General features: G+C 43.7%; 1 protein-coding gene across 4 annotated transcripts in view; it reads left to right on the top strand.

Moving 5' to 3' along the window:
- The window catches only part of LOC108126859 (serine-rich adhesin for platelets), a 119,175-nt gene that overhangs the window by 74,520 nt on the left and 16,966 nt on the right, over positions 1–27,689 (top strand). The gene's annotated exons all lie outside the window — the stretch shown is intronic.

Below are 27,689 nucleotides of genomic sequence, written 5' to 3' on the forward strand. Positions count from 1 at the left end.
TTCCAATCTGATAGCAAAGATTATAAAGTACATAGATGGGACATCTCATACAAAGAAAAATTTTCTATGGCGGGTTCCAGCAGTGGAACCCGCTGGAATGAGCGGGTTCCATTGCGCGACGAGTTAAGTTTGAGAAATTTTTCGCGCGAAGACGAATGAGGAACAGCCGATTGGTAGAGTGCTTGGCTGGTGTGCAAAGTAAAACGAGTTCAAAAACTTTTTTAAGTCGTGGAACCCACTGTAATATTGAAAACATTTGTGGTCCTTATTCATGCGGTCCTGGGCTCGACTTCATTAGCGGGCGGTTGTTTCGATTTTGATAAAGTTTTAGTTTTATGATTCTTTTTATATTTACTTTTATTTTTGTATTATTTTTTTTTTAATTGCATTCTATTACAATTGTTGTAAAAATAAGTGACGGACGTGTCGGATGACAAAATACCGGAAGGACTCCCTTGAAATTTTATTAGCATTTTATTAGCGGCACATAATGAAGAATTAAACAATTTTACAATTGTAAAATTAAAGAAAAATATTACAATTAACGAAAAAAAAATAATAATAATTATAAAAGAAAGAAAAATTTTAAAGTCCTTACGAGGATTTGAACACAGAAAAATTAAACATAGAGTTACTACTCTATGCATTACGCTACCATCCTGTCTAGATCTGCGGCGATCAAAAATACTATTTGTTCTACCAACTACCACATCGGCGCATCGAAAACAGAAACGAGAAATTTAAATTGAAATTTGGAAGCCAAAACATTACTCCGTCGTGCGAGCAGTCACACATACACACACAGGTTCAGATTTTTGTTGACGGATACATGTAAAGAGTTCTAAAAATGGAATCGTATGCATGTGCGGTCCCCCCTCACCAACAAGCTCGACGAAAAAAGTTGACCGTTTTGGGCCCTGATGTCCCATCTGTGTACTTTATAATCTTTGCTGATAGTTTTACATCTGATAGTCTTTAAGATATACGCGTTGATTTTAACACGTTTTTAAACAAATTCGTATTTACATATATACCTTTATCTCCTCGAGATATAGGACAGAAATAGAAAAATGGAATTTCTTTTTTTATAGGAAAGTGGGACGAAATGTGTGAAATCGGATTTTCGGATTTAAATAAAAAAACCTGAGGAACGAAGCCGAAGTTGATATGCCCTTGCATTTAAAAACGGATATATTTCGAAAACATCGGATATAGTTGTCCGATCCTTATGAGAATATCATAATAAAACCAATTTATAAAAAATAAAGCTCAAACAAAGTATCAAGCTTCTATCTTCAAAAATACAAAAGTTGGTATTTGTACCAAAAACCATTTCCGATCGTTCAGTAATATGGCAGCTATAGGATATAGTCGGCCGATCCTTATAAAATTTAGTAGGTTGGGTTTACTGACCAAAAATATAATCTGTACTAAGTTTCAGCTTTCTATCTTCAAAATCGCAAAAATTGGGTCATTTCCGATCGTTCAGTTATATAGCAGCTAAAGGATATAGTCGGCCGATCCTTACGAAATTTAGCATGTCGTATTATTTTGCCAAAAAGAACTCTCATATTAAATTTGAAATCATGTTAAATGCGAAATGAAAACAGCGAAGGTTTACCATTTCCGATCAATCAGTTAAATGGCAGCTATAGGATATAGTCGGCCAATCCGGTCGTTCCGACTTATATATTGCGTGCAAAGGAAAGAGAGGGGTTCGTAAAGATTCAAGTCGCTTTAAAACTGAGACACTAGTTTGCGTAGAAACAGACAGACGGACATGCTCTTATTAACTCAGGAAGTGATCCTGATAAAGAATATATATACTTTATAGGGTCGGAGATGTCTCCTTCACTGCGTTGCACACTTTTAGACAAAATTATTATAGCCTCTGCAAGGGTATAACAAGAAAGGAAAGCTAACTTCGGGCGGAGCCGAAGTTTATATACCCTTGCAGTTAAACCCGGATATGTATCGCAAACATCGGATAAAGTTAGCCGATTCTTATAAGAATATCATAATAAAACCATTGAAGTACAATACAATTTCTAAAAAGAAGAATGGAAAGATAACTTCGGGCGGAGCCGTAGTTTATGTGCGCTTGCAGTTAAAACCGGAAACATCAGATATACATAGGTGGTCGGTCCTTATGTGAATATCATAATATTACCAACTTATTATAATAAAGCTAAAAATAGACCCAAGGTTCTATCTTCAAAAATAGCAAAGTTGTCATTTGGTTCGTATTTTTACCAAACACCATTTCAAATCGTTCTGTTATATGGAAGCTATACGATAAAGTCGGCCGATCTTTATGAAGTTCGGATCAATTAACCAAAAATAAAATCTTTACAAAGTTCCTACTTTCCATCTTTAAAAAAATTTGGGTCATTTCCCATTGTTCAGTTATATGGCAGCTATAGGATATATGTAGTTAATCGAAATCTTTATGAAATTTGGTATGTCGTACTATTTTGCGAAATATGGCACTCATGCAAAATTTGAATGAATAACAGGCGGCATGTGTCAATATCATTGTTTTGTTTACGACTTCTGGTTAAACAAGAAAGAAAAGCTAACTTCGGGCGGAGCCGAAGTTGATATACCCTTGCAGTTAAAACCGGATATATATCGAAAACATCGGATAAAGTTGGCCGATTCTTATAAGAATATCACAATAAAACCATTGAAGTACAATAAAATTTATAAAAAATCCCAAGCTTCTATCGATTTCCGATCGATCAGTTATATGGCAGCTATACGATATAGTCGGCCGATCCTTATAAAATTTAGTAGGTTGGATTTACTGACCAAAAATATAATCTGTACTAAGTTTCAGCTTTCTATCTTCAAAATCGCAAAAATTGGGTCATTTCCGATCGTTCAGTTATATAGCAGCTAAAGGATATAGTCGGCCGATCCTTACGAAATTTAGCATGTCGTATTATTTTGCCAAAAAGAACTCTCATATTAAATTTGAAATCATGTTAAATGCGAAATGAAAACAGCGAAGGTTTACCATTTCCGATCAATCAGTTAAATGGCAGCTATAGGATATAGTCGGCCAATCCCGGTCGTTCCGACTTATATATTGCGTGCAAAGGAAAGAGAGGGGTTCGTAAAGATTCAAGTCGATAGCTTTAAAACTGAGACACTAGTTTGCGTAGAAACAGACAGACGGACATGCTCTTATTAACTCAGGAAGTGATCCTGATAAAGAATATATATACTTTATAGGGTCGGAGATGTCTCCTTCACTGCGTTGCACACTTTTAGACAAAATTATTATACCCTCTGCAAGGGTATAACAAGAAAGGAAAGCTAACTTCGGGTGGAGCCAAAGTTGATATACCCTTGCAGCTAAACCCGGATATATATCGAAAACATCGGATATAGTTGACCGATCCTTATTATAATATCAAAATGAAACCAATTTATTACAATAAAATATTTTAAAAAAGTCCCAACCTTATATTTTCAAAAATACCAAGGTTGGTATATCTACCAAAAACCATTTTCGATCGTTCAGTTATATTGCAACTATAGGATATAGACGGCCGATCCTTATGAAATTTGCTTGGTGAGATCTGTTGGTGCATTTCTACTCGTTCAGCTATACTCGTTCAACACGGAAGTTGAGTCATTTCCGATCGTTCAGTTATATGGCAGCTATACGATTTAGTCGGCCAATCCTTATGAAATTTGGCATGTCGTAATTTTTTCCCAAAAATCTCGTGTCAAATTTGAACTCTCTAACTCTAAAAACACCAACATTATTCCATTTTCGATCAAATAGTTATATGGCGGTTAAAGGATATAGTCGGCAGATCCCGGTCGTTCCGACTTATATACTGCGTGCAAAGGAAAGAAGGGTGTGTGCAAAATTTCAAGTCGATAGCTTTAAAACTGAGAGACTAACTCGCGTAGAAACAGACAGACAGACGGACTCAGGAGGTGATCCTGATCAAGAATATATATACTTTATAGGGTCCGAGATGTCTCCTTCACTGCGTTGCACACTTTTGGTCAAAATTATAATACCCTCTGCAAGGGTATAAAAATGTAGCAATCCCCTCTGTAGTCGATAAGGCTGATATTGGTGCGCCAAAAACGCAAATTACTGCAAGAGTCTGTGAATGCGATCTAACGCCAAGGAAGCTTTTAATACTTCTGCTTAGCTTTATTTATGTTTTGCTTATAAGGTTAAATTTCGATCCCGATGGTTTAATTTTAAAGTTGAATTTGAATGACTATGGGCAATTTCGTGACTGCAATTTATGAGTCCTTCTTTGTCGGTAAATCTTGAAAAAATTAAAAAAAAAAAAATGAAAGAAATCGAGTCTTTTTCCGTTTAGAATCAGCGGGCTTAATATTCACGCATCGAACCTCATTGTTAAGATTTCTGTTTCTTGATTGAGAAAATTTTTGCAGTTGCACTCCACCTATGTAAAAGAGCTTAGTTCTTTTTATCCTGAAAAAAATACGCGAATACGCGAACAGTAACTAGCACTGCGATTTCTTTAACAAACTCAACCGTAACAAGAACAAACACCCGCAAAAGCGGATTATCGAAAGCGCGTTTAACGATATCAGGTAGCAGCGCAAATATTAATACGTCGGCCGCTGGGCTGCCAGAAAAACAGAACCAAAACAACGAATTTATGGATTGCTGCAAGCAAATCAAAAAGAAGCTGATCCCCATACATTCTTAATGGAAAATAGCCCGTGGCAACGTTTGCCTAGAAGCAATAGCAACGTCCATGAACTCAAAGCGGCCAAATCAAGAAAAAATGAGAAAAAAGTTCTAATGTTCTTGTTAACACAATTATTTAGCTTGCTTGCAAGGATAACTTCCACATAATACCCCTTGTAAAGTACAACATTCAGGAAAAAAATTTCAAATGAAGTCTGAAGATAACTTCAGAGTATTATCGAGTTTTTAGGTGAGGGGCCGTTATGCCGCTCAGCTGAGCTTAAGAGTGCATCCGCGCTGAAGAGCGCACCCGCGCTGAAGAGCGCATCCGCGCTACTGATGGTCGCCTCCGCAACGCCAGGAAGACACGCCGTGCATGCGCACCATCGGCCCCGGTTCAGAGTTTGCTGCCTATAGCCGGCTCCTCTACGCCAGGAAAAACGCCGTGCTTTTCGCACCGGCGGGCCTGGATTGGGAGTCGCCGAAGTCTTGTCACTCCCGACGGGGTCGGAAGTCGACTGTCCAGGACCGTATGTCACGCCTCCCTTTGGCCGGGTGACCACCGCGCGTACGCGTCCATGGGCCCGGATCAAGAGCTGCTCGGTGGGTGATCGGCGCTTCCCCGATCGCGTTCCTAAATGGGCGCGAGTTCTCGAGTCGGCTTATCCGTGCCTTGCAGGACCACGCCTGTTGGTTGCGAGTCAGGAATTCGTGTGGCGTGCGCCAGACTTATTCTTTCCTCACTTCCTTGCAAGGCTACCTGCATTGACCGGGAATGGCCCAACTCGACTCTGATACCCTGTAGCTGTCGAGGAAACCGACCGACACCGATCCTTTCTCGTTCTGACCTTAGCGTCTTTTGGAGCAAGCCGGGCTCGGGATCCTGGGTTGGCCTTTCCGTTGCAGGACCACGCCTGTTGGTTGTGAGTCAGGAGTCAGAGTGGCGTGCGCCAGACTTATCCTTCCCTCACTTCCTTGCAAGGCTTCCTGCCGGGGCCAGGAACCGGTCCAACTTGTCTCCTGTCGCCTAGATCTTTCCAAGGAACTGTCGCAGTACAAATCCTTTCTCGTTTCGTTCGTTCTCCTTGCGTTTGGCTGTTGGACTCTCCAAAGGCGGTCCCTCAACTCAAACAAAACCGAATCCTTTTTAGAAACGCTCTAACACTTGAATGGCGGACTCTCCACAGGCGGTCCTCCAACTCAACGCTACAAGCTTCCTAAAAAGACTCCTCCCGAGCCGCTCCAATGGGCCTCCTTTTATACTGACTGGAGCGCCCGTTAATCCTCCTGGATTCTGCTCTACAGATTACGCCACTTTCCCGTTGGCGGGCTGCCGTTACTCCTGCTACCAATATCACGTCACTTTCCCGCTGGCCGGCGGCCGTTACTCCTGCTTCCAATCTCACGCCACTTTCCCGTTGGCAGGTGGCCGTCCGTGCGGCCGTTGCCCTTTCCTTTCGGCCGCTGACTCCTGCTATTGCTATGCGATGTGCCGCTGGCCTCCTTCGCCTCCCCCGTTGCTCCTTGCTCCTTTGCTGCTACTAGTCTTGTCGCACATTCTGAACACAGCTGCGCGGTGGGCTCATGTCCTCACCGATGCCTCGGGAACCGTTACTTTCCACGTTGACTCCGTCTTCCCACTTGATGATGGAGCTCTGCCCCTCACCGCCCTCAGTGCCTTTCCATTCGTCCACTGGTGCTCCGGGAACCGTTACGTTCCACGTTGATTCCGTCTTCCCACTGGGCGATGAAACCTTGCCTTTCCATTCGTCTGCTGCTGCTCCGGGAACCGTTATGTTCCACGTTGATTCCGTCTTTGCACTCGATGGTGGAACCCTGCCCCTCCCCGCTCGCATTGGTCCTAGGCCTATCTCCTGCGGCCACCTAATGATTGGCCGGTGCTGCTCACGCCCTGTCGCCGCTCTCGCGCCTCCTCGGCCCCCCGGTTATCTGTCTTAGCGTGTGGGGAGACTAATTCTCCTCACAATATTTTCTTCTCTTCTTCGTCTTCAAATTCTGCAAATTTTTCCATCCGTCTCCGCTTTGTGTGCTTCGCCATATTCCTCGCCGTTTTTGGCCTCTCCGTTATCCATTCGCTTGCCATCGGTCGAGGCATATGTGCATCCATATACATACATACATTTTTTTTGGTGCAATTAATCCGCAAGAAAAAAAAAAATCCGCAAGTGAACAGTGAAACTGTGTGGTGACAAAAAAGGGGCATAATTAATATTGGCCAGTCGGTGTGAAATTTCCAAATTCACCGAACAGCCCGCCGCTGTCGTAAAATTTTTTTTTGCTTCCCCAATTTGTTACACCATCGAACTTTTCTGTTTCCCCAGTTACATATAAAGTCCACATGTCAACGCTCCACTGTGCCAACATATGCCTCACATGCCATTACACATATATATCCGTACTTGCATGCATGTCCATATATTTCCAAATATTTTCTGCCTCCAATTTCAGGAAATATATAACCGATAAAATTTAACATAAACAGTCATATACAGTTACATATACAGTCCACTTATCAACGCTCCACTGTGTCAACATATGCCCCACATGCCCTATAAGCCGCCATTTCACTACTGATCCGTGATTGTGTCTTTTAAATTCGCGACCTAGCCGCCATAGTAGCCGTGTTGTGTTTTTTGGTGCTGTTTTTTTTCCTTTGGGGTACGTACAGGGTGCCGACGGCATAACCGGCTACATAACAACTAACTTCAAAAAAAAAAAATCAATTAATTATAAATTGATATATATTTATAATTATAACCACCATTTATATTTAATTATTATTTTCCGTTCGAGCGAAGGGCCAGTTTTATTTTAAGTCACCTTTCCGGCCACTCAACAATTAAAGTCGAAAATTATTAATAATTTAATTATCAACCTTCTGTCCGAGTAGAGCCGCGGTTTCAATTCCACCTTTCCGGCTTCGGGATAATTAAATCCAATTAATTAAGATTAAGGTTTCAACTCCACCCTTTCGGCTCCATAATAATATTATACCGACAATTAGTCAAAAATTATTTATTATTAACTATTTATTATTAATTATTTATTTTCTTTTTTTCGTGTTAAATCCAAGGCAAAGTCAAGTTCACCTTTCCGGCTCCGCAAATTTGCAAATAGTTAAGAATTCAATATCTACGTATGAGCCACACTTGTCGAAATATACATATATAGACCGTCATCAATTTTTTTCCGAAAGAGCTTGAATTTTCCGGTACTTGTCCATTTTCCGTGCCTCTAACGCCGCTTCTACTCCGCATCATCCGTAACATCCGGTAAGGTAACATCAGGTAACATCCGCCTACAATCTCAACAAACCTCGTCTCCTTTTGGTTTTTTTTGGTTCCTGAAGTTTTTTACACATTTGAATTGTGCCGCACACGACTTTCCTTTCGGCGTCGGCGCCACTAGTTCCCACTTGTTCCTTGTAATTGCATTTCATCCACGATCTCACCGTTCTCATCACATTAGTGTGACCAGCCACCGCTTCGTACAAGGCACCTATTGCGCAAGTCAGTCGACAAGCGTTGACCAGCGAATTGGATTCTGAGAATGCCCACGGGAGACGACAAAAAGCCGCGTTCGATCCCAGCCATCCGTTTCGACAGATCTCAATCCGCATCTCCGCGGACGCCTCTTTTGAAGCCTAAGGCGACTAGTGCCATTCCAAGGGCAAAGACTGGCGAATCAGTCGATACAATCCCCGGTCCTTCACAGAGGCAGACTCGCTCCGTTGCGAAAATGGCTCCAAGTGCGGTCGAAGTGGCGCTGAAAAAGTTCATCGCCACAACAGATCGAATAAGCCAATTTGAGGCTAACATAAGTACTCCGGGCTTTTTTAGACTTTTTATTGTAATCATTTTTATTTTTTGTTTTTTTCGCGGTCTTTCAGAATTTGGCTTGTGGCTTTTGCATCAATAAGAGCATTAGCTAGCATTCCTGTATTCATCATGAAGCTTAGAGGCCCAGACGACCGTGGGGCGCTCGAGAAACGATTTGTTAGTACATATTATGCTATTTGAAATTTGTTAAGCTAAGAGGAGTTAGTAGGGAAGTTTAAAATTCTATATTTTAAATGAGAGGGACAGGGAAGAAATGTAATACAGTAGAGACCATTGTAGTTCGAACATAATACACTAAAAGGGTCATGCAGTGCATATGTCGAACTACAACGGCTAAGGAACAGAGGACTAAAGTTTCGAGTCCTAAAAGAAATAAGGAATGTTAAAATTTAAGCGTGTTAGTAAATGCTGGCTATCTACATCCCCGTTAATAAGGTTATGCAGAAAAACTACACCGAGCCTTGTCCTACGATTTGTTAAGGGGTTATATACAGTTGTGATATATGAAAAAATCTTTAAGTATATTAGTATATTTTATTGGGAGTAGTTTAAGTAGTTTAAGTATATTTTATTGGGAATACTCTCACAAAAATTCATAACGAGCGGAGCATTAGAACCGAAGCTGTAGCTATTTATAGCGCACTATCTGCATATTAATCCTGAACAAACTTGAAACTTTAAACGCGATTATCTCAGAATCTTTTTTTTGGGAAATTACCTTTGCGGTGGACACGATTACTAAAAAACTACTAATCCGATCAACACCAAATTTTGACCACTTATTTATTATGATATTAGCTAGTCCGTGAACGAGGGATTTTCAATTTTTTTTAAAGCACAAAAAACGAAAATCTTATACGTTGAAAAAGTACATTTTTTGTTAAAAACGTCGCCATTTTTTTTTAATCAAAATTTTTAAAAATCCCTCGTTCACGGACTAGACAAAACAATATACTAACTAAACTTTTTTGAATTTTGGATTTCGGATGAACCGTTTTCGAGAAATCATGTCCACCGCAAGACACCAACGAAAAAAGACGACCCGGGAATTCGGCTATAACATTTTTGTTATGTAATATTTTTTGATGAAAAAATTTAATTAAGTACCCAGAAATATGAACTAAACAATTTTGGTAAAACATTTTTCATAAATATTTTCTATGGTGTCAAAAAAAAATCGATAAAAATCCATATTTTTGCGCGGTACAACTGTATATAACCCCTTAAGCTAGGTAAGTTTATAAGTAAAAGTCTGCTACTGTAGGATGGAAGCTGAGCGTAAATAAAAACGGGCCAAGATGACTTCCTTGAGGGACGCCGGATGTAGCACGGACCAGACGGTACTGTATGTTTTTAAATAAGACTCTTTGTGTCCTTCCATCTAGGTAGCTGGAGATCCACGTTAAGAGGTCTTTAGGAAAACCCAGCATATTCAGTTTACTCAACAAGAGTGAGTGATTAACTGAATCAAATGCTTTGCTGAAGTCTGTGTAAATTACATCGGTTTGATATCCCTTACAAAAGCCATCTATGACAAAGGATGTCAACTCCAATAAGTTTGTGGTGGTGGAGCGACGCTTAATAAAGCCATGCTGACAGGGAAAGATAATCGAAGAGCAAAGGTGTTGCAAATGAGGGGTAATTAATTTTTCATATAACTTTGGAATTGCCGACAACTTAGAGATGCCTCTGTAGTTGGCCGCATCGAACTTTTTCCCTTTTTTATGTAGGGGAATTATGAATGATTCCTTCCACTTAAAGGGAAAAATCGAGGCTTCCAAAGATAAGTTGAAAAGTCTTAGAAGAGGTTTGCACAGAGCCCTGGCGCAGTATTTTAGCACACACCCTGGTACTCCGTCGGGGCCTGGCGAATAAATGGGTTTTACCCTTAAAAGACCATATAATAAGTTGTTCTCAGAAAAAAACGGACTGAAAATAAGATTTGCTGCTTGAATGTTATATTGGTAAGGGTGATCAGTCAATTTAGGAGGAGAATAAGTTGTTTGAAAAAATTCTGCGAATAGATCGGCAATGGTCTGATCCGAAGTCGCAGAGGAATTTTCATACGTAAGCAGGGGTGAAAAAGATACGTGTTTACGCTTAGTGTTTACAAAATTATAAAACTGCTTTGGATCCTGAGTAAATTGAATCCGGCAGCGGTCAATATAATTCCTATACCATTCAGCGTTATGCACGGTAAAATTCGACCGAGCTAGTAGGTATCTTGAGAAATCAACACTACTGCAGGTTTTTTTATATTTAAGTAAAAGCTTATTTTTTTTATTTTTTAGGTTAGTGAGACACCTTGTAAACCAAGGAGGATTTGTTGAAGCGGACGGATATTTCCAAGGCACACATGAGTCAAAAAATGTATTTAAAGTAAAATAAAATTTTTCTTAAGTGACATTAAGATCAGTGCACGCCAGAATATCAGACCAGTCAAATGTATCGATAAGGCTATTAAGTTTCTGAAAATCAGCTTTACGGAAACAGCGAATCTTATTTACCACGCTCGGAGACATCTGATCGATACCAGGAGTGGTTTCGATTGAGACCTCCAGCGTGGGGTGATATGGATCCTCTGGGGATGAAAGGGGAAAAGCTCTGGAGAGAGCAGTACCATCAGGATCAGATACAAAACATAAGTCTAAGAGCCGACCTAGCGAATTTCTAACATGATTGATCTGACCTAGGAACATGTCAAACATGCCCGCGGTGAAGTCATGGTAAGTTATAAGTGACAAAGATGGTGAGTTATCGACGTTGGACCACTTTAATTTTGGGATATTAAAGTCGCCCACCGCTACGAGTTAGTCACGATCCGTCATAAGATTAGAGACGTATCGAATGGCGGACAAATGCTGCCAATATGTAGGCGGTTCAGACATAGGCGGTATATACGAACATGTTATGTATAAAGATTTCACAAACATAGTGATTTTAACGAAAATAAATTCTATGTCACCAAACTCTTGGGATTTCACCTCTTCAGAAGCAGAAGTAGAGTCTACCGAAATGAGGACTCCACCTCCTCTTTGCTGAGATCGATCCGTCTAAAAGTGGTGTACTTACTTGGAAAAACTTCGGAGCTAAAGATCTCCGGATTTAACCAAGTTTCTGTAAATGCTATTATATGGGATGCAAAGAAAGAACTATCAGAATATAGCTTGGGGAGTTTGCTACGTAGCCCCCTAGTATTCTGATAGGTAAGAGTTAATGAGGAAACTAGTTTTTTGGGTTAGTGGCCAAAGAAGAGGTGGAGGGTTGCTCAGTGGTTCCGATATTGGGAAGTCTCACTCCCACTGGTTTATTAACTTTTTTTTTCACGGAACTAGGCTGATGTTCTTGGACGAAAAGATTCTCTGGCCAAAAACTGGGAGAACAAATCGTCTTGAACATCAGCGCGGGTACACGAATCTTGAAAGAAGACGTGCGCCTTGTATAATTATATTTAAATTTTTGTATGCCCTCCACCTTTATATCGGCTTTAGTTTTGGCTTTGATATAAGCTGAGATATCAATCTCTGAAGTATCAGGGGCAAGCCAAGAAACAAATATATGTTTCGATGGAGGAATCACCTGTAAGGGTTTTGGTGTCGCAGGTACGAGAACTGCAGCATCAGTCGGTGCCGGTGGTCCGGACTGTGGAATACCCTTTTGGGTGACTCTAATGGGGGTTTCGTTCTCTAGGACCTGTGGCATCACTTGAAGGGATGCCATGGCGGACATATCAGACAATTGCTCATTATCCCTGAGAAATTCTGACGAGTTTTTCTCAGTTCTAGCCCTTGGGGTGGCCAGAGATATAAGCGGCTGCATTAATGTCGGCTGAGCAGGCTGAGGCGGATCAGAAACAGCGGATTTCTTACGCTTAGGGGACTCATTTAGCAGCTGAAGGCCACTAAATTGAGTTTCAAGCGCACAGAGCTGGTCATTGATTTTACGAAAACCAGTGATCAGCTCTTTAAATCCCTTTTGGGTCTGTCTCATGAACGACCTCATTTCGCCTTGCACAGCACGACAATTTTCACAACAATAATGTATCCAAGACCTACGGGAAATGGCATCCGAAACTGATGCAGTGAAACCGGCACACTTGGCATGTACGACGTTCTCACATAGCCAACAACGGATGGCAGGCTGGGATGAGGAAATTGTCTTGTTACAAGACTTAATGGCACAGACAAGTTTAAATTCCATTTTATTTATTTATTTTTTTTTATTTAATAAAACAAAAATTAATATTTAAAAAGTTAAAAAACACAATACCTTGAACCACTGTGCCAAACAAGAAGCCGAAGCGGGAGCTTTGAAAGAGTGCAAAAGAGAAATGCAGAAATATAGATAAGCCGGGGAAGAAGCAGAGCTGAGCTATGCTTGGAATAGAATTTAGACAAATTATTAATTCGACTCCAAATATACCACAGCACTCGCGAAGCGATTGCTGTGCGAAGCGCACAAAAAAAACACGACCGTTCGCTTGAAAGAAAGAGAGGGAAGTGAGGCTAACATTAATACTCCGGGCGCCCCAGAAACGGAAATAGGCTCCCAATACATGTCGGGACCAAATTCGAGCACTGTGGGAGAAGGTGGAAAGGAGCTATGAGAGCTTCTCCGATTTTCTAGCCGTGTCAGACGACAATGCGGCCACCTCGACAGTGCTGGAATCGAAGTACAGCTACTGTTATTCCGTTTATGCGAGGCGTATTGCCCAGCTTCGGGGAAAATTGCCTCCCAATCCACTCAAGCTTCCGTCAATGTCCACACGCCCGCGTCTACAGGCTGCCGGTTACCTTCAGTAGATCGGTATCCACTGTCTTTGCGGGGGATTATCTTCGGTGGCCCACCTTCAGAGACTTGTTTACGGCCATTTACATCCAAAACTCGCGGCTCACTCCAGTAGAGAAGTGGTTCCACTTGCTGTCCAAAACAAGGGTGACGCTCACGCCATTGTTTCTAAGGCGCCGCTTACCCATGAGGGGTTTGTCGCAGCGTGGCAAAGCCTCACAGACCGCTTTGAGAACCGGCGGCTATTGGTTAATAGCCAGTTAAAGATCCTTTTCAACATCCAGGCTATTTCCACCAGGAGTCTGGTGTCGCGCTGAAGGAGCTGCAAGCCACCATTCAGAGTTGTCTGACAGCCCTAAAAATGTCATCCATCAATGTTGAGGCTTGGGACTGCCTCCTGGTATTTATGATTTCCTCAAAACTCCCCAAAGTCACACTTTCTATGTTCGAGGGAGAACCGCCCCATTCGCTTATGTCCGCGTTTCCTAGAAATGGACGTAAATGGGCGCTCTGACTACATTAAGAGGAAGAAGTTATGCTTAAACAGTTTTGCCCGAGGGCACCAGCAACGAGACTGCACGAGCGCCCATACCTGCTTTACATGTCACAGCCGACACCACACCCTCCTGCACCGCGGCAATCCGTTCGCCACCGCTCCAAGTCCCCCTACTGCAGCAAGGGCTCGACCCGCACAGACTGCCAGAAGCACAAACGGCTCAGAGGATCAGTCGGATGTGCAGGTGTGTTTCGCTTCAGGTGTTCAGGTGAGGGGCCGTTGTGCCGCTCAGCTAAGCTCAAGAGCGCATACGCGCTTTTTTTTTTGGCCAAATGAAAAAGAAAATCGAAACATGTTAAATTAGGTTCTATTATATTATATTTAAAGTACAAAATACATTTTTTTTTAATAAATCGAAAACAAAATGGCGGCTTTGCAGACTTTATTCGTATAAAGTCCACGCACTTTTTTTAAAGGGGTTATATACCTTCTTTGTCGAAGAAAAAGAGGAAAGTTCGGATTTTTTTTGAGGTATGTAGCAATTATTTAATTACACGGATGTTTTAATTTTTTGATAGAACGCTTTATTAACAATGTTTGTGCAAAATTTGGTGGAAAAATATTAAATAGTTTTTAAAGGGTGGCTGTTTCCCTTAAAGGCTTTCTTTTTTTTAGAGCCTTACGGTGACAGTTCCCCAGATCAAACACGTCAACTGACACCATTTTTTTTTTTTTTTTATTTTAACGTTGCTTTTATTTCTTGAATCTTCTCTTTGCGAGACTAACAAGAGGTGTATCAAATCTTATATTTTTAACTTAACTAACAGTCATATTGACTGATACGGAGTTAGACGGCCCTAAAAATCGATTGCTGGGTTGGGAGGTCGTTGCGTCTAAGGCGGGATACGCTAGAAACCCGAGTCAATCCCCGAGCGAGAAAATTTGGGTGCGAAGACAGTTTTTCTTTGTATGACTCTTTTTGCTTCTGGATTTCGTCTTTCACTGCGAGGATGCCCAGATCCCGGTGGATGTTTTCGTTGCGAACATACCAAGGTGCCCCTGTGATAGTTCTCAGGATTTTTGATTGTGCGCGCTGTATGATGTCTATGTTGCTGCTGCTCGCGTTCCCCCACAGCTGGGAGCCATACGTCCAGATTGGCTTTAGGACTGAATTGTACAGTAGTAACTTGTAGTCTAGGCACAGTGGCGATCGTGAGTTTATGATCCAGTGGAGGCTGCTGGCTTTCAGTTTTAGATGCATCTTTTTGCATTCGATGTGCTTACGCCAGGTAAGTCGTCTATCAAGGTGAACGCCAAGGAACGTTACGTCGTTAGCATGAGGGATCTGCATACCGTTTAGTAAAAGCGGAGGGCATGTTTGTCTATTAAGAGTAAACGTTATATGTTTACACTTTTGTTCGTTTATTTTAATGCGCCAGTCGGACAGCCACCTTTCCACTATTGTGAGATGATTAGCCAGTTGGGTTGTTGCCTGCGTTGGGCATCTGGAGCGACTAAGAATAGCGGTATCATCGGCGAACGTTGACGTTGTTAGTTGTGCGCTCGTAGGAATATCCGCAGTATACAAAACATATAGACACGGCCCGAGTGCGCTTCCCTGTGGAACTCCAGCTTCGATGGTGTAGTCGCCCGAAGTAGCTGCGTTGCATCTCACTGAGAATACCCCATTGAAGAGGTATGATTCCAGTAGCTTGTGGGTGTATGTTGGCAAATACGTTTTAATTTTGTGCATGAGTCCGATGAGCCAAACTCGGTCGAAAGCTTGAGATACGTCGAGGAAAATAGCGCTGCAGTATTCTCGTTGTTCGAAGGCTGAGCGTATTTCGGATGTTAATCTGTTCACTTGTTCGATGGTTCCATGGTTTCTTCGAAAGCCAAATTGGTGTGCCGGGATGATATTGCAAGCTTCCAGATGTGGTATTATGCGAGTTAACAAGCATTTTTCAAACAGTTTAGACAAACAAGATAGAAGGCTTATTGGTCTGTATGATGACGGAATTGTGTGGTCTTTTCCAGGCTTCGGTATCATTATAATAATGGATTTCTTCCACTTTTTTGGGAAATAGCCAAGATTAATGATTCCATTAAATAGTTTGCAGACGACCTCTATAGCGCATTTTGGAAGTTCGATCAGCATCTTTGGGGTCAATAGGTCACCACCGGGAGCCTTTTTTGGTTTTAGCCCTCTTATGACTTTTTCGATTTCGTTCGGCCGGAATGGAGGTGCGGCTGGCTGAGGGGAGGACTCTGGCTGAATTACTGGCAGGAGGAATGAATTTGAGGCTGGGTTTGGCTGGAAGACACTTTGGAGATGTGTGGCGAATGTTTCAGCTCGGTCTTCGTTGCTGCGAGCCCAGCATCCCGAAGAGTTTCTTATAGGGGTGGTCGTTTCAATTGGGGCACTAAGATTTGGGTGGGCCCTCCACAGGGGGTACTTTGTGCTTGTTGGCGAGAGATTCTGGATGTACCTCAGCTGTGCATTTTCTTCCTGTTGGTGAAGAGCCTGGTCGAGTGATCGGGTTGCTTCCTTAAGGCGTTGTTTTGAAGCTGGTGATCTGCTGTTTTGCCAATCACGACGCGTGCGCCTCTTTTCTCGCACGAGCTGTTCGATTTGCTGATTAGATTTGAAGTGTTTGTTTCGGTCTACTTCTTTCCTATGAGGAGTAGAGATTTTAGCTGCCGCAACGAGTACTTCTTCCAGGGCGCTCGTAGTGTAGTCGATGTCCGATTCCATGTTAAAATCCGGGGCGAGTTCTATGTGGGCACTCACGTACTTTTTGTATTTTAGCCAGTTTGTTTTTGTCGTCGTCAGACTGAAGGGGTGTTCGGTTATTTCTGGGCTTTGAAGAAGCGTTAGAAGCACAGGCGAGTGGTCTGATGATAAGTCCGAGACTGCTTTGGCACTTATTAGATTGCGAGGTATGTTTTTTGTCACTGCAAAATCAATAAGGTCTGGGAGCTTTCGTGAGTCTGTTGGCCAGTATGTGGGACTTCCAGGGAAACGTAGTCCAGTTTATTTTTCACATTTATAATTGCATTGTACAATTGTCTTCCTTTGGGAGTCACTAGACGTGATCCCCAGTGCGTATGTTTGGCGTTGTAGTCTCCTGCGGCTATAAATCGATCCCCAAGTGAATTGTATAAGTCCATAAATTGTCCTTCCGAGATTGAGAAGCGAGGAGGGCAGTAAACGGCAGCAATTGAAAGGATTCCGTTGCTTGACTGAATTTGTATCGATGTGGCCTGCAAGAAGTTTGTTGCAAACCTTTTGTGAAAATGGTGTTTAATTCGTTCTCTGATTAGAACTCCAGTTCCGCCGTGGGCTTTCCCATCTGGATGATCTGTGCGGTAGATTGTGTAGCCTCTTATATGAAAGTTGTATTTGCTTGTAAGATGCGTTTCCACCAGTAGCATAACGTCAATATGGTTTTCGGTCAAGAATTGTGACAATTCTAGTTTATGCCGTGAGACACCATTGGCGTTCCACATTGATATTCGTAGCGCCTGCATAGATTATTTGGACTGTTGTGCTACGAGCAGCTGTATCACCATGTTCTGGTTTTGAATAAGCGTTTGCATGGTCGTTTTCATGAATGACATAAGCTCCATCATACTTTGTTGGAGGGTAAGCATCATAGTTTCCGTTTTGCTGTGTGGCTGTTCTGGGGCCTGTTGAGCGCTTTGAGAGTTAGGCTGAATTGGAATTTCCCTTCCAGATCGTAGAGCATCGGCATAGGAGAAGCCGTTGGAGGTGATTAGTGGACCGAATGAGGATCTCGCAGCTTTGGCGAAGAAGACGTCTGGCGTGGTTTTTGACGAAACGTACGCATTCTGTGGATTTTGGTTGCGCGTTGCGGTCGCTTGACGCATGCGACTCTTTAACTCCTTATACACAATACATCCTCTATAGTTTGCCGTATGGCTGCCTCCGCAGTTTCCACATTTCTTCACGGTACTGTCCTTGTTTGTAGTGCAGCAAGCGGACTTGTGGGCGTCCCCGCAGACTACACAGACAGCCCGAAGTGTGCAGTAAGACCTTGTGTGTCCATACTCTTGACAATTAGTGCATTGCACTGGACCGTTACGTTTATGTGGCTCTTCAACAGTGATTTTCCGATGCAAAAGATATTGCAGGTTGTAGATTGGGTGGACTTCGTTCTTCTTCAGCGACCTGCTTTCAGGCTCGAGCTCGACCTTGAAGAGGGGTTGTGGCTTTTTATCTTTATTTAGAATGTTAATAACATTCTTGGCGGCGAAGCCCTTTTCTTTAAGGGCGGTTTTTATTTCCTCGGCGGTAACATCAGGTTCTATTCCCTTTACTACCACTTGTAGGCCCTTACTGCTTTTCAGCTGGTACGTGTAATAGTTTTTCTGTACAGTGTCCAGATATTTTGACACTATTCGGAAGTGCTCTTCAGTCTTGGTTTGCACCTTTGTTTCATGGATGTTCCCTTTGATAAGCGGAACAACATGAAAGTTTTCACCGTTCCCGATCAACGACGCAATTTTGTTGACCAGGGCACTCGAGCTTTTTTCCCTAATATAGATTGGAGGGGGCTTGGGTTTTTTTGCGGTGTCTTGGGCTGGTTGGTTTTCCTCAGCCTCCGCCAGTAGGGCAAATCTGTTAGTAGTGGATCTGTCTGGTTCATTATCGTTATTCAGGACACGGTTAATTTTTGTTTTGTTGCCTGCCGGATTACTCTGCGGGCTAAGCTTGCGCTTAATTTGGATGTAGCGATCCATTCCAGTCTGTGTGGCCGTTGCCGCTTTGGCACTTTCCGAGGTTGTTGTTTTTGTACTCGCTGTAGTCGTTGACGTCGTGGTACTTTGAGTTGCAGGGGTTTTCGCTGTTGTTGCAGAAGTTGTAGCGCTGCTTGTTGTTGGTGCGAAATTTGTTTCCGATATTGGAGGGGGGGTTTTACACTGCGAACTCCATGACGCGGGAGTCGGAGTCAGCAGAGCGGGTGAGCAAGACCGTGCCCTTTGGGTTTCAGCGGTCAGTAAAGCCGGGTTGCTTTTAAGCGCCGATTTTTCCACTTCGGTATCGCGGGTTGAAAAGTAAGAGTAGAAGCCGTTTCTTTGGTTCACTGAACTTCTACGCTCGTTCTTAACAATGCACTAGTTTTGGTTTAGCACATTACAACTGTTATAAAAAAAAAGCTTGTCTGTCGCTTTTAATAAATTGTATTTCAGTGTCTTTTCGCTTATATTGGCGAAAATATAAGCGAAGTGAAGTTTTCCCGGAGCTCGGACAAAGCACGTCCGCTCAGTTCGGTAGTTCGATTACAATTGAACTGAAACCATAAAAGTAAAAAAATTTCATTAGTTTAGTGTAATTCAGTGGTCGGCACCCCAATACATTGATATGATTTTACCGCATTAGTGTTAGTAACGAATAGCAGAAAGAAGGCTGTGAGCATGACGTTTCACACATTTATACTGTGTGTGTGTGGCATACGGGAACGTTTTATGCTAAAAATAAACTTTTTGGTCTCTAAAAATTTTACTAAAAAATTCATTTCGGCGAAAAAAAAGTTTGCGCGTGAAAAGTCGATCGTTCAAGCACAAAAGAATTTCATTACGAACATTTAAAAAAAAATTTGAAGTAAATCGGTTCAGTAGTTTTCCGCCAATCCATGTCACCGCAAAGTCATTTTTCAAGAAACACCATTTCGAGATATTCGCGTTTAAAGTTTCAAGTTCAGTTCAAGGCGTAATGAGGCGCGCGGTTAGGAGCGCTGTAACTTTTTTTCTACTGCTCCAATCTCTATGAAAATTTGGGAAAATATTCTCAAGGAGTTGTTCTTCAAGATAAAGCAATAAAAAAATTTTGAATTTTTTGGAAATAAAAAAGGTATATAACCCCTTAAAGGGGGTCCATGGCCGAACAGCTAACCTCCTTAATTTTTGATCTAGAACAAAAGAGTCAAAATTGGTTAGTTTCTTTACATCAATGGCTGTGGACACACGTAGGATTGTCTCGATATATTTATTTTTTGCGAAATGGTGAGTGATTGAAAAAAATGTTCAATTTTCACGAACGAAAAACGTCACAAAATTCTTGATAAAAAAAAGTAAACAACTTAAAAAAAAACTTCTTGTGTCGATAGAAATAGGGATTCTGAGTATAATGTCAAAATTTTATCGGTATCGGTAGGTTAAATGTTGTTCGAGTTATGTGTCCGGCCAACTCAAAAAAAGCTGTTTTGAGAAAAACGCGTTTAAAGTTTTAAGTACTGTGGGATTTCGATTTTTTCAAAACTTTACTCAGGTGTCCCCCCTTAAGGGCATGGCATCCGACTTAACGCCTGCAGAATAAACAAAGGCGTTACAAGAGAAGGGATTTAGCGCTAGGTTAGGTTAGGTTGAGGCGGCGATGATGGGCCGGGTGTGACCCCCATCCACTTGAGCCGCTGGGGCTCCTTGTGATTCCGCACAAGCAAGGATCCTACAAGAGTACCTCTCCCTTCCCATAACTTATGTGCCCAAGGGTGTTCTATCCTTCCTGCGGCGGCTCGCGGTCCCATCCCGATTTACGGATGAAAGCTACGAGTCTGTGTGGAGCGACCTCCGCGAGGTCTGTTAGGTCTGTGAGTATTGATGCGCCCAAGAATTTGAGTCGAATGCGCCCCAGCGCAGGGCATTGACACAGGAGGTGTGCGACTGTCTCTTCCTCTTCTTCGTCCCCACAGCTCCTGCAGTAGTCATAATGTGGCACCGCTATTCTAGCCGCGTGTGCTCCTATTAACCAATGTCCCGTAATGGCCTTGATCGCCAGACTACAGTCCTGCCTAGTAAAGGCGATAAGCATCATTGACCTCTTCCTAGATCGGATTGGCCATATCATGCGGGAGTTCCTGCAGTTTTGGAGGTTTCTCCATTTCCGCAGTGATGCTCGGTCAAAGTGATCTCTGCATTTTAGCCTACACGTAGCTAAGGGGATACCTACTGGTTCCTTCTCCGGTAGGAGAGGATTGGTAGTACCTGCTCTTGCTAGTTCGTCGGCGGCGCAGTTACCCTCGTGGTCCCTATGCCCGGGCACCCATATGAGGTGTATGTCATGCTGCTCTGCCATCTCGTTACGAGATCTGCGACAGTCATTCACTGTCCTGGAGTTGGATGAAAGACCGTCAAGGGCTTTGAGTGCCGCTTGACTGTCTGAGAAGATACAGATTGTGTCCTGATTTCCAATAAGTGCTGGGTATCTGAGTGCTTCTCCGATAGCTATTACTTCTGCTTGGAAAACACTACAGTGGTCGGGGAGTCTGAAGGACTCATTTAGACACAGCCGTTCGCAATGGAAACCGCCTCCCACGTGGGCATTCAATTTTGAAACGTCTGTGTAGATATGGAGGGAACCGGCTGGTCCCGGGATTTGTGTGGCCCATTCCTCCCTTGTTGGAATGTAGACCTTGTATTTTAAGGTGGGATGATCGACAGGTACGCAGTAGTCTGTAGACCCCGTTGGCGTGCAGTGGTGTAGATCTATGGTATGTCCATAGTCTGTCAATTTCCATGTGCTCGTCTCTCGTAGCCTGATTTCCGATAGCGTGGCTATCTTGACCCCCATTATCTCTACCGGTAATACGTCGAGTATGAAGCCTAGGGCATCCTTCGGTGTGGTACGTAGGCTGCCTGTGATACAGACCTCCGCCATCCTTTGCGTTTTCCTAAGTTTCTCTCTAATTGTGGAGTTGGTGAGAGCAGGCCACCAGACCACCACCCCGTAGAATAGGATGGGTCTTATGACCGCTGTGTAAAGCCATCTTACTATTTTTGGTGACATTCCCCATTTAAGGCCAATGGCTTTCCTGCAAGTATAGAGCGCGATTGTTGCCTTGTTAGCTCTATCCCTGGTGTTTGACTTCCAGTCCAGTTTCCTGTCTAGCGTAATCCCTAGGTACTTGGCGCTATCGCTAAGGGATAGTGTTTCTCCTAATAGTTTTGAAAGCCGTAAGTTCGGTATTTTGTACTTCCTGGTGAAGAGGACGAGCTCGGTTTTGGACGGGTTTACACCCAGTCCATTTCTAACTGCCCACGTTGAGAGGACCCTAAGTTTGTCCGTCATACGGTCACATAGAGTCTGAGGAAATTTTCCAGAGAAGGCAATTGCGACATCATCCGCATAAGCGATAACTTTGCAACCACCCCCTTCTAGGGATCGCAGTAGGCTATTAACCGCCACGTTCCAGAGTAGGGGTGAGAGTACGCCTCCTTGAGGGGTGCCTCTTCTGACGTATTTATGAATAGATTCTCCTCCTAGTGACGCCTCAAAAGTCCTGTTTACCAGGGTCTGCTGTATAAGGCGTATGGATTGATTGTCTTTTCCTAGTCCTGTCAGCGCATTGATTATCGAGCTTGGTAGGATATTGTTGAACGCACCTTCTATGTCTAGAAAAGCAATGAGTGCGTATTCCTTATCACTAAGTGCCTTTTCGACAAAAGTAGTGATTTCGTGGAGTGCCGTTTCCGTGGATCGGCCCTTCCTATACGCATGCTGTGATTCCGAGATATCATATGGGCTTAAGGTAAGATTAATGTGGATGCTGATTAGTCTCTCCATTGTCTTGAGAAGGAAGGACGACAGGCTTATTGGTCTGAAGTCCTTAGGGGTGCAGTGAGATGGTTTTCCCGCCTTGGGTATAAATACGACTTTCGTCCGCAACCACAATGCGGGTACGATGCCTATCCTGAAAATTGCTGAGAAAGCTTTCTTGACTGAAGACCTCAGATTGGGACCGGCTTTAATTAGTTGAGCCGGGACAATGCCATCTGGGCCTGGGGATTTAAAGGGCTTGAAGCTATTTATTGCCCAGCTGAGATACCTGTCACTCAATAGGTATTCAAGTTGGTTAGGGGGGGAGGGGCTATTCCCTTGTGTCTGCATTTCCAGGGTTGTGTCTTCTCGAGAGCATCCCGGGAAATGTGTCTCTATGAGAGCCTCTAGGGTTTCTCTGCTGGACGATGTCCAGTTACCTTTTGAGGTTTTAATGTATCCTACATTTGGTGCAGTAGTTGCGAGGACCTTCCTGAGTCGGGAGACCTCTGATGTTTGCTGAATGTTCGTGCAGAACTTGGCCCAGGCATTCCTTTTTGCCTTGCGAAGTTCTTTGTTATATCGCCTAAGGTCCGCTTTTTACGACTCCCAGGCTGTCTCCTAGTTTATTTTGCTGGCAAAATTAAAGGCCTTGCGGGCCTTGGTTTTAAAGGGCGCAAGTGTTTGCGATGGCACCATGGCATCCAGGGCTTCCCTACTGTAAACGTCCCCTGTTGGAGGTTTCCCCAAGGAAGTATCTAGTTATTTCCTGTATAGCTCCCAGTTCGCTTTCCCCGGGTTGCGTACCGTTAGTCGGTTAAAGTTCTCGAAGTTGAACACTTATTCTATGTATCGGTGATCTGAGAAAGAGTGTTTCTCTAGGACTCCCCAACTAACAATCCTGTCTGATAGGGATTCAGAGTAAAGAGTGACGTCAAGTACTTCCCTTCTGTTCTTGACTATGAAAGTGGGTTCTGTACCCCTAACGTGACGGGTTCTGACGTGAAAACCCATAAAAAAAAGCCCACAAAAATTCGAAAAAAGCCATAAAAAAAGTCATTTTTTCAAAACATATATATTACAGTTTTAGGTAAAATTTAATTATCTAGTTGATTCATCTATTTGGAGACTAAACTTTGAGTCCCCAATATCACTGCGCAACTCCTCGGAGAAGTGAAGTCCCAAAACATTTTTAATAATGCTGGTACACTTGGTCCTGTGTAGTCGTATGCGACTCGCACTATCACCTTCAAAGAATTTGGTGCGCAGGTTGCCCAAGTGATCAACTTGAGCAAACGATGTATGCTCAGCAATAAATAGGCAAAGTGCCGCTTCCTGTTCCATCGTTTTGACGGGCAAAGTGACAAAATCCAATTTGTTGGATTGTTGGAATCCGCCTGATGCATTTTTATGTTTTTTGTCATTGCATGGGCGCGCAAATCAGAAAGCTTAGCGGTAATTGTGCATTTGCAGTAACTGCACAAAACTCGCCTTTCATCGGTGTCGTCTCTACGAGCCCAAGCCCTAAACTTTTCGCTTTTGAGCCACGCATCCCGAACTTTCTGCTTGTACTCTTTTGGCATTTTTATATTTTTTTAAACTTTTGCGTAAAGCTGACGCGTTGCTCGCTCGATCGATTTAAAGTGACCAGAGTCAGATGTTTGGTATATTTAGGTATTTTGAATGGTAATCTTAAAAATATACTCAATGTATCAAGAAAATGTATTATACGGGAAAAAAATCGAAAAAAAATCTCTTATCAAAAATAAAAAGCCAGAATTCCCGCTGCCCGCTGTTTTTGAATTTTTCCAGCAAATGGCCTTTAAAAAAAGCCAGATTTGACGGGAAAAAAGCGAAATTGGCAACACTGGTTAGCATCGCAACCTATGATCAGGTCGATCTTGTGCTTGCTGCTGTCCTCCACTAGCTGTTTGATTAGCGGGTGCGGGGGGAGGGCCTGCTGGACGTGGCCCATATACGCCGAACATATCTTTAGAGGGCCATTTGGGCTCTCTATGACTGCGGCTACGTGGTCTTCATTGGTGAAATTGGGTAGCAAAAAGAGGTTAAGGTTCTTTTTTGCAAGGATGCAGGCTCGCCTTTTACCTGTAGTATCGGCTTTGCAGAGCCTAAACTCCGACGCCCCCAACCCAAGAATCCTGTCTCCTAGGATCGAGGGTTCCTGGATGAGGGCCAAATCAGCTCACAGCTTACAAATCTCCACCACAGTAATTTCTGCCTCCGTCTCGGAGCTCAGCAGAGAGTCCTCCTTCATTCCGAATCCACCAAGTGCCCTTGCAAAGTCGCTTTCCTCTCAGTTGTACCCTTCCAGGATGTCCTCCTCCTCATCCGACATTCCTTCCGGTTGCCCCTCTTTGGTCGGCTCCTCCAAGTCTGGCTCTTGTGTGTCTGCCTCCGGCCCGATACCTCCTGGCTTGGCCTTGGCATCGGATTTTTAGATACGGACCGAAACGTGTTCGAATCCGTACTTCATCCGGTGCTCCGTCCTCTCCAGGGCTTTAACGGTCTCCTCGTTGAGTGTGAAGACGACCTGCCTCCGCAGTCCCACCGCCTCCTCGACCTTGGCGACTCTCCAGTCCGCCGTGGGGAGCGTCGGGTTGCACATCCTAAGCATTGTTAGAATGGTTTTAGGGTCGGCTGGCTTTTCAGTGAGTCACACTCGCGAACGAGCGGTTGGACAGCTGCGGATGGGCCTTCCTCTTCTTGGCATGGGGGGCTCCTCCCTCTGGGGACCTCTGATTTTGCGCGACCTCCTTGGCAGGGTCTGACCCAGTACGTCTATTCGGATCCAGCCTCACTCCCACCTTTTCCGGATTCAAGTCGGGCAGGATCTCCCTTGCCCACTTGATGATCTCGGCCTGGTCCGGGTTGGCTTCGGCCGATGGGTCCGCCCTCATCAAAATGAAGGCTGCTCTTCTTCTGTCCTTGTAAGAGCCTTTACGCTGCGTCGAGTGAGACGCTCCCGGGCCAGGGTTAGCATTAGGGGCCCCGCTGGTTGGTTTAGAGGTTGACCCTGGGGTCTTCCTCTCCACACCGTTCGGTGGTCCCATAGCTAGCACCGCTTTGGAAGAAGTTGCCTTGGCAACCTCCTCCGCACCGGCGCGTCCCGCCTCCAGATGTTGCCCCTCTGTGGGGGGCTTCTCCATCTCAGCAACTCCTTGTTCCGTTCTCCACTTTGGTTTTTGGTTAGTTTAGTAGAAATCATATTTTGGTCCCACGAGTAGGCGGGAGGATGTTCGTCCATCATGACATAGCCCGCTTGTCACAATAAGCCTGGTTAAAACTGGGAGGTCGGCCTGTCCCCCAGAGTTCGCATATTAGCGTCCGAGCCCCCTCTCGGACACGCATCCTTCGGCATATGCTGTTCCACCTTGGATTGGGGTGATTTAAGGAAGGGAGGGTTCTTCTCCCTCGGCATCCTCGGCAGAGACATGACCTTACCGGGACCTGTTACCAGCCGCCCTCACGTGGAGAGTATAGTCGCACTACCAGCGGTGTACACAGTTACGGCACGCAATTGCTTGCGCGTAGGTCCCCCTGTTGTACCCGTTGGCTGACGGCGCTAAGATAGTCTTCAATATCCTTAAGGGGCCGTCCATATATTGCGTGACGCGAATTTCAGACTTTTTTGACCCCCTCTCCCCCTGCGTGACAAACCATGACGCGAGGTTAGACCCCCGTGACCCCAAACCGTGACGTTAACCCTAAGCCCCTTCCCCCCCGGCGCGTCACGCAATATATGGACGGCCTCTAACAGGGATAGAAAGCCGCACTTTTTAGAGATAAGCTCAAACCAGAAAATAAACCCCTGAAGAATTACGAAGTGCACCCTATCAGAAAACCTTCAGTTCCTGCTGCACCGCAGAGTTACAGTTAAGGTACAATTGGCCCGGTACGCGATGGGCCGTTACAATTCGCGAACTGCCAAAAATATTGCCGTACATGGTTATACTGTAAACTGCGCCCGGTATATGTACTTTGTAGTGAGGTTCATGACTGAGTACACTGCCCAGTAAGCAAAGATGATTGCACCTCTAAAAAATGCGGCAACTGCGGTGGCAATCGAACTTCTAACTAAAGACGTTGCCCAGTTTATAGGGAGCTGAAAAAATGCATCCACCAGAGAGGAATTAATGCCCCAAATTAAACAGCTAATAGCCTCGGGATCAAACCCTGAAGTCTTCTTCTCGACTGTAGCCAGATCTTCACTAGGACCCATAAACTCTGACAAAAATGTGACATACGCAAGCGCTCTAAAATCAGGACTGGCCACCCCTGGCTCAATAAAGTTCATTTCTGCAATCAGCATACCAAGAACCGAAACCAATTCAGCAGCATCAATTGCCGGAGCAGCCAAGAAGCAACTTTAAAGCAATGATATACAGCCTACAACAAAGCCTTACGGAATTCATGTCGTTTATGCGCACAACTATGAAAGATTCAATACGAAACCAAAATCTATTGATTCAAATGCTGGTTTCACAACAATCTAAATAATATCTTCCATACGGATATCTACATAGAACGCTTACGGCGTTCCACAGCATAATCTTGAGTTAGCTCAATTCCTACTCGACAATCATATCGGCCGGCAATCATATCGACGTAATGCTGCTTTCAGAAACATACCTTACAAACTAGAGGTCTGCATGAATAGCTAAAAAACGACATTCAAATGCACAACCTCAAAAATGAATTGAGTGAGATAGAATGCTGAGACGAAAATTAATGAATGAGTGAGTGCGAATGTGTAGGTCTCACTCGCACAACATTCCGGGGATGAAAACCGAATTGAATGAGTTAGAGTTACAGTTCGCATTCGAATTGTTGCGAATGCATTCTAGAATGTACGATACAACTATGCATATTTGCCTGTATTTTTAGACGCTGATAATAAAATAATTCAAAAGTGGAAGTAAGTCATTGTTTTTTTTTTCAGAAATATTTATTATTATGCTGTATATTTTATTTTACATATTTAACTTAGGTTAGGTTAGGTTAGGTTGAGGCGGCGATGATGGCCGGTTTCTGATCCCCATCCACTTGAGCCGCTTGGGCTCCTTGTGATACCGCACAGGCAAGGATCCTACAAAAGGACCTCTCCCTTCCCACTACTTATGTGCCCAAGGGTGCTCTATCCTTCTTGAAGCGGCTCGCGGTCCCTTCCGGATTTACGGATGAAGGCTACGAGTCTGTGTGGAGCGACCTCCGCGAGGTCTGTAAGGTCTGTAAGTATTGCTGCGCCCAGGAATTTGAGTCGGATGCGCCCCAGCG

Source organism: Drosophila bipectinata, chromosome 4 (assembly GCF_030179905.1).
Source record: "Drosophila bipectinata strain 14024-0381.07 chromosome 4, DbipHiC1v2, whole genome shotgun sequence".
In the NCBI taxonomy this organism is placed as follows: Eukaryota; Metazoa; Arthropoda; class Insecta; order Diptera; family Drosophilidae; genus Drosophila; species Drosophila bipectinata.